The sequence below is a fragment of the Urocitellus parryii genome, chromosome 12, assembly GCF_045843805.1.
Source record: "Urocitellus parryii isolate mUroPar1 chromosome 12, mUroPar1.hap1, whole genome shotgun sequence".
NCBI classification, from domain to species: Eukaryota; Metazoa; Chordata; class Mammalia; order Rodentia; family Sciuridae; genus Urocitellus; species Urocitellus parryii.
The window spans coordinates 66,150,289-66,158,867 of NC_135542.1; positions in this window are offsets into that span (position 1 = coordinate 66,150,289).

Below are 8,579 nucleotides of genomic sequence, written 5' to 3' on the forward strand. Positions count from 1 at the left end.
ATTTCTGTTATAAAAATTCTATAAGGGCTGGAGTTGTGGCTCACTGGTAGACCACTTGCCTAGCATGTATGAGGCACTGGGTTTGATTCTCAGCACTGCATATAAATAAATGAATAAAATGAAAGTTCATCAATGTCTAAAAATATATATATATTTTTTTAATTCTATAAGCAACAAGAAGTTTTAAAATCATGCCAGACCTAGGTATGAATTAAGACATTTTTAAATTAAATTTAATTCATCAAACTGTGCTCAAATCAACTAAAAAAACCTTAGGCTGTATTCTTGGTTCTAATTCCTTCCCTTACTATGCCATGTATTTGGAAATTACAATTAATTTTGCTTTTTCTACACATTTTTTTTTTTTTTGGTACCAGGGATTGAACTCAGGGGTACTTGACCACTGAGCCACATCCCTAGCCCTTTTTTATATTTTATTTAGTGACAGGGCTTGCTAAGTTGCGTAGGGCCTCACTAAGTTGCTGAAGCTGGCTTTGAATTTGCCATCTTCCTGTCTCCCAAACCTTTAGGTGTAGGTAATCACACTCAGCTTCAACACATTTTAAGCTGTAAAGACTCTCTGTTCTATCTTATCCATTTGGAGATAGATCATTTTAAAAATATTTTAATGAATATATGCACAGAATTTTTTAATAATATGCATGCACTATTTCTCTCTCTCTCTCTCTTTCTCTCTCTCTCTCTAGAGATCAAACTCAGGGCCTCATGCTAGGCAAATGAGTCCCCATCCTGTACTATTCTCTTCTGATCCAACAATTTAACATTACTTTTTTTTTTTTCCTTTTCTTTTTGTGGTGCTGGGGATTGAACCTAGGTCCTTGTGCATGCGAGGCAAGCACTCTACCAACTGAGCTATATCCCCAGCCCCTTAACTATATTACTTTCTTATTATAGAAAATGAGACTTGAGCACTGTTTTCAGCTGCCCTCCCTTTTTTCTCTCTCTAATCCTTTCTACATAATTTATAACTTTGGGTTAAATCAATATTAGGTGTTTACATGTGAACAAAATAGAGCATTGTAGTGTACTATGATTAAGTTTGTTACTTTTTGTTTGTTCTGAAGTTAATAATTGCTTTGTCTGTCATTAGTAACTGCTTTAAATTTCTTCCTTTGCAGTCACCTTTGATCAAAAATATTGTACTTGTGACCTGATTTCTCTTTGCAGGGGCCAAATTTAGCTGACATTCTGAGATTTTAGCCCTTGAATGTCATCTACCTTTCGATTCACCAAGAGACTCCAGCCTAGAGGCATACAGCACATTTCCTACAATCGGTTTTATTTTCCCCAAATGGGTCATTCTTCAGTCAGAAGCTTCATCTCCATTGAAGCTCTACTCGGGTGAGCTGGTACACACTTGTAGTGGTGACTACTTAGGAAACTAAAGGAGAAGGATCATTGGAGCTCAGGAGTTAGGGGCCAGCCTGGGGCAACATAGCAAGACCCTGTTGCTTATAAATCTGTAAATAAATAAATCATATGAATAAAAAAACCTGCATGTCTAGCAGAGCATCTTCCCACAAAAGAGCTTCTCTCCTGAAGAGTGCTGTCCTCTCAAAGTGTGAATGGCAGTGTCCTAACTTCTCTGGTTTAGTTCTGGTCTGCCTGCTTTCAGAGGGTGTCTGAACACATCAGCGTACAGGTGATAACTGGTTTTAGCCTGCCAAGTGTATGTCTATTCCGGTACCTTTTCTTTTTGGTACTGGGGATTGAACCCACTGGGCATATATCCCCAGCCTTTTTTTTTTTTTTTTTTTGTATTTTATTTAGAGACAGGGTCTTGATGAGTTGTGTAAGGCCTCACTAAATTGCTGAGGCTGGCTTTGAACTTGCAATCCTCCTGCCTCAGCCTTCCAAACTGCTGGGATTATCGGCATGTGCCACCATACCTGGCTATTCCTTTACTTTTTTTTTAAATATATTTTTTAGTTGTAGATGAACACAATTTCTTTATTTTGTTTATTTATTTACTTTTATGTGGTGATGAGGATCAAACCCAGTGCTTCACAAGTGCAAAGCAAGTACTCTACCACTGAGCCCCAAACCCAGCCCTGCATACCTTTACTTTTTATTACAGAATTTTTTTCCCATCCACACTGAGCCGCAGAGGAAGCAATCTACCCTATAGAGTCCTGAAGCATCCAGATCCCCCACCCAAATCGGTAGTTTCTACTTCTCACAAAAAGACAGAGGCACCTCCTGCAGGTGTTGAAACATGGCCATAGTACCTTTTTCTCAAGTTCAACCCTAACTTTCTGCCTCTGTATCTCTGCGTACTTCTCAACACAGAACAATGAGGGTTTTATATGGACACACCACCCCATACTCCTAGTTTATAGAATTTATTTTTAGCCAGAACTACATTTAGTAATATATGATCAACTATGCCAGTAATAATAGGAAGAAGAAGAGAAGGTATGCGTGTGGATTCCTCTTCCTAGGGTCGTGTGGTTCAAGTTAATATTTAAAATGGTCTCCAATCCTCTGAGCCCACAGTGACTGTCTGATGGGGGAGGTGGTAAGAAAAGGGACAGGTGGCACTGGGAAAACTGACCTAGGATTAAAAATTAATTGTGCTCGATTTTCAAATTAGATCATTGTAAGCAGATGGCTATGAATTTTAATGTGATTTCATATTTAACATTTTTTTTTGAGGAGACTTAAACTCTATTATTCACCAACTAGGCAATTTATGAACTCACATTTCAGCTTTAATTCTACCTCATCACAGTAGAATTACAGGGCTGGAAAAACTCCACCACTCATCTTCTGTTGGAAAGAACCACACCCAAAGCCAACCAAAGCAACAGGGATCCCTAACACATTTTTTAAAGACTTCTAATTTAAGGTATTCCACAGCCAGCCTCCCTTGGGAGCAAATTCTGGTGATCCACTTTTCCATTTGGTCAGCCTCCGCCCTATTTCCTCTCCCCCTGCTCCATGCAGCTGGATAGATGGAGATACCTTCCACTTTCCATCCCAGTGCTTCATCAGCTTCAGCTTAGTTCAGACACCAGCACAGGACCTGCCATGCCCATGCTCCATGAGCTGTGGAGTCAGGCAGGGTAGATAGGGCCAAAGAGGAGGGAGGGTAAACAGGGAGGGCCCTGCCTACCTAGGGTATATAATTTGGGCTGGAAGGAACTAACCCGGTTCCAGATGCTGGCCCCACAGGGGTGCTGGGTCTTGAATCCTAGTAGTGATGCAAGGTGCTCTATTTGGATGGTGGTGTGCAGCAGGGAGTGATTCTAGGCAGCAGCAATACTGCAGGAATGAGATCCAGCAGAATTGTGGTTCAGGAAGAGCTGAACATGCACAAAATGTATCTGCAAGTGGATGAGGGCATGGAAAAGAGTATTTTTTTTTTTTTTTAAAGAGAAGAAACTGGCAAGAGCAAGACAAAGTATCAGGGCCCTGAATTAGTAAGCTGGGAGCTGGAATAGCCCTTGAGTTGGGCAGGGAAAATGGGCCCCCTCCTAGAGGTGTCATGACCCTGCTTGTCCCTTCCTACCTCCTCCATGTCACGGTCCAGTCATATCAACCTTCTTGCAGCTCCCATCCTGCGACCCACTCCTTTGAAAACGTCTCACATCTTGGAAGTCAGTGGCTACCTTGATGACTTCCGTTTCTGGATCTCTAGATGTCCAGATGCCTACCAGCCTCCTCCATTCATATGTCCAAAGAAACTCGCTAGTTCTCCTAACCTGGCCCCTGCCTTCTTTTCCTCTCCTACGTTTTCTCCTTCTCCTTTCCTTTTCAGTACTGGGGTTTGGACAGAGGGAGGCTCTACCACTGAGTTCCATCCCCTGCCCTTTTTTAAAATATTTTTTTTATATATTTTGAGATAGGGGTCTCACTAAGTGGCTGAAGCTGACCTCGAACTTGTGAACCACCTGCCTCAACCTCCCAACTAGCTGAGATTATATGGGTGTACCACTATACCTGGCTTATTCCTATGTTTTGTTTGCTTTTGTTTTTAATCTCAAAGAAGGGAGTCATTCCTGGCTCTTCCTTCTATTTGTTCTTCCATCAGCCTGCTATTGCCCTGAATATTCTGCCTTCCTTAAAAAAATTGATAAAAAAATGAAAGAAAATTTAAAAATGGAGCAAAAAGAGATAAAATACTACATCAAAATCACTTTCTAATTTAGAATGCATTTTGGTATGGTTTTTTCATTGTTTGCATTTGACACTGATGAAACTGTGTCTAATGGGTTGAAAATGTACCTGTATGTGGAAAAAAACAAACTTTATAAATCATAATGAAGTAAAAAAAAAAAAAAAAAACATTCTGCCTTCTTTGCCTTTTCATTACTAGTGTCTTAGTTTGGGTCCCCATTACCTCTTACCAGAATTTGTGTTCTTAACTCTGCTCCCTCCCTCCAAGCATGTGTATCCTTTGCCAATCACTCCTCCTCCATACACCTTTGACTTGATCTCTCTTCTGCTTAACTCTTTACTGGTGCCCATAATCCCCAGCAAAAAGTATAAAGCTTATTAGTATGACCTAAAAGCTCCCAATCTGTCCCTCCTGCCTAGTCACCTTCACCTCTTGCCCCTTCCCATTCCTCCAGTTCACTGTGCAGCCATATTAAATTTCATGCAGGACCCTGAAGATGAATGAAGTCTTACTTTCTTTGCACAGGGGGTTCTCATCTACATCTGAGTAACTTCTACTTACCTTGTGGGACACAGTTGAAAGTTACTTTCTTCCAGGACTCCTTCCCTGGATAGGGTCCCCTCCTAGCTGCTTCCCAGCCTCTGAGCCTAGCTTTGACCTCATGCTTGTCTCCTGTGTGTGTCTTCCTGCCTAGAATGTCAACAATTTGAGCCAGAGACCACATCTTTTTACTGAGGAACAGCTCTGGGAGATCATGGGATTTGGAAATGTGTGTTTGGAAATCAAACTTCAAGTAAAATACCTGGGCAAGATTCTCATCTCAGGATGTCTGTCTCATAACCTGTCAAATAGTAATGCTTCCTTCTTAAGCTATTAAGATAATAACACAAAGCACTTACACTGAACCTGACACTTTCTAGATGCCCAATATCACTGGATAAAGAAAATGCAGGAAGAGAAGCTCCAAATAGGCTTATGGCTTGTCGTGGTCAGTCATGAGAGAGGCCTAAGTGGGTCACCACTGCCTCAGCCGGCAAGGGAGGGAGCCAGCAGAGCTGGGTGGAGTGAAGTTCAGATTCTTGGTCTAGAGAAAAAATGCTGACTCTGAGCAGGAACTATGCAGCCACCAGGGCTAATGAAGGGCAAGAGGGGAAGACTGAACATGAATGCAGGAGGTCTCAGTAAGACTGCATGGCAGCACTGGCTGTGACAGGCCCTTCCTGAAGGCTCCCTCCCTGGGACAGGGCAGGCTTGCCAAGTACTGTAAGGGGGTATTGGGCATCAGGAGCTTGGGAAACACCCTTGCCTGGTACCCATCTGCAGAGACTTGGTTCCAGGGATTCTGATGTAGACCCTGGACTGGGCATTTTGACAAACTCCTCAGAGAATTCTGATTCAGCGAATGTGGAGACTTACTGTCACCACTCCAAAGTGAAGGCAGACAGGTACAGATGTGGAGAGGAGGTACGACACCTGGCAGGTCACATGGGTATAAGGTGAGAACACCTAGGTTCTAAAACCTGAAATGCTCCAAAATCTGGAACATGTTGAATGTTGACGTTGACACCACAGTGGAAAATTCCACACCTGACCTCATGTGACAGGTCACAGTCAGAACACAAGTTCACTAAAAATATTTAAACTACCTATGTGTATCAGGTATATGTGAAGCACCAGTTAATTGTGTGTTTAGACTTGGATTCTATCCCCAAGATATCTCATTGTGTATGTGCAAATATTACAAAATCTAGAAAAAAAAAAAAAAAAAGATCTGGAACTTGAAACACTTCCTGTCCAAGAATTGTTGATTAGGGATACGCACTCTGTACTGGGCATGGCCTCAGGCCCTCAGTCTGTTCTGGCTGAGCATAATTGAGGGGATGGTTGGTGGGGAGTGGTTGTACTCGCTTTCGTGCTCTAGTAAGGACTTGCTTAGCATGGGGCAGGCCAATCCACAGATCTAGTGGCAGGGACCAAGGAAAGATGGGAGAAAAAAATGAGGCTGCAGTGGACACATATACTTCCTGATCTCAAATTCCCAGCCCCTTCCTGGAGGAGACCAGCTACTTCTTAGGAGGTGGTGGGGGTAGAAGGACATTTTTCCTTTCTTCACATCCACTCCAATGGCAGAGGGGAACACAAGAGAGGAGATGCTTTTCTGTTCCTGGGAGCAAATCAGAAATAGCAATTTAGAGCCCCAGACCATTCTAAGTATTTAAGGAATTTTTTTGGTAAGAAATTAATCCCCAGTCGACTACAACAGATTCTTAATTTGAAGGGATCATAAAATAAGGATGAGAGAAAAGAATGAAATCTTAATTTTATAATTAGATGACTGGCTGAGTGCAGTGGTGTACACCTGTAATCCCACCAATTTAAGAGGCTGAGGGAGGAGGATCCTGACTTTTGAGGCCAGCCTTGGCAATTTAGCAAGATCCTCTCTCAAAAAATAAAAAGGCCTGGGGATATAGTTCAGTGGTAAGGTGCCTTTGAGTTCAATGTTGAATCCCCAGAACCAAAAAAGAAAGAAAGAAACAAAGAAAAGAAAGAAGGTGTTAACAAAACAAAAAATAATAAAATTAGAGGACTATAGCTATAGCTCAGTGGTATAGTACTTGCCTAGAATTTATGAGGCCCTGGGTTCGATCCCCAAAACCATGAAAGTAATTAAATAACAAATAAAAATTAAAAATTAGAATCAGGGGCTGGGGTTGTAGCTCAGTGGTAGAGTTCTTGCCTAGATGCACAAGGTCCTGGGTTTGATACCCAGCATCAAAAAAAAAAAAAAAAATCAGCTGACACTTATTTGCACACTGCCTAGTTCTACTCTGTGGATTTCTACCATCTGTATATCTGTATATCAGAATGGTGACATATATTGTCATTCACAAGTAGATCCTCCAAGAAAAGGCATCATGAAGTGGCTTTTAGTAAAACCTGTCCTTTGTTTATCATCAGATCTGGCAAATGTTGGATGATCGAAAGTCATTGATTGTGAATTTTTGCAAAGCAAGCAGCCTCTTTCTCAGTCCCAGCCCAGAAGGGTATTTTTAAAAAGTCAGTAAGAAATACAAATGGCATCTCCTCCTATCAATGGTCAGTAGAGAGGCAAGAAGTCTATGCATTCCTGACCTTTAGGTGTCTCCTGTACACACCTCTTACCACCTTACACTAAAAACAGTTCTTTACAAAAACTAAAGCCTTGTGTCAACAGAGCATTTTCCTCCCCCCTGAAACTAGTAAATTTTGGAAAGTGGTTCATGATCTTCCTGGAACTTACCTAATTGTAAAAAGACCCGAAACTAAAGGGACTTCCGTTCCCTCTGGGCAGAAGAGTGACAGAGACTATTTTAGTTCAATCATCTCTTCCTTTTTGGAAATTAACAGTTCAAGTCTCTATTGATTTAACATGCTGTCCCTGTGATACTGCCGGGTTTTCACACAAGTAATGAGGACAAGCTATTCTCTGCTTCTTTAACCCTGCTAGTTCTTTGTTTTTGTAATTTTCTCTAGATGATAGCAACTCCAATACATGGAAGAATCTGCTAGAGAGAAGGAGATCAAGATCTGCGTTTCCTCTGGGGCTTCAAATGCATATTGAGATACACATAGAAATATGGGAATTTCCTCTGTGTCATTATCTTGTGCTTTTGAACAGCAGGTATTCTTATAAAAGAGCAGGCTCTACAATACATTAGGACAATAAACAAGCCACCAGGCAGGGAATAGAGGGAGGGATGAATATGTTGCTTCATTTTCTCGACTCTTTGTCTTAAAGTAGCCTGGAGCTCTGTGATGATATCAGCTTGCTGTGGGTAGAAATTATGACAGTGGCCTAAATTGGGTACCCTGACTTCAGTGTTGGGATAGGGAGGAGGAAGGGAAAAGGAAGGCCGGAGCTGCTGTATCTTTACAGTAAATGGAGTAGCTGTCAGGACCCATCAATTACATTATATAAAATTCAATTGTCAGGGAGCATCTTCCCCACATTTAGCGGAAGGAAGATGCAAAGTTCTTTACCCCTCGTGATTTCAAGAACAAGAAGTCTTCCAAATTATGGGGGGAGGGGAGAGAAACTATAAAGGAAACCTTATTACCCAGGTCACTTATCATGTGTTCAGCAAATAACTACTACGTGCAGAAAACTGAACTAGCAAAGCATAAGAAGCCTGTCCCAGCTGTGAACCTGCGAGTGGCATGGGTAGAAAGGGCACAGGGCATCTTAACTTGTGCCCTGCTTAGACAGTGTTTCAGTCTCACTCACTGTTACAGGTCAGGGGAGTTTTTCCCTGGCAGCCTCCTCCCCACTTCTACGTTGTTTAGTGGCTCATCCCTCTGTGGTCTTTAGGTTTAGCCTCACTACCTCTCAACCCTGACCCTTCCCTTTCATTTTCTCTTCCCCACGTTGACGTGGGTTCCTTCTCTCACTTAGACTCTG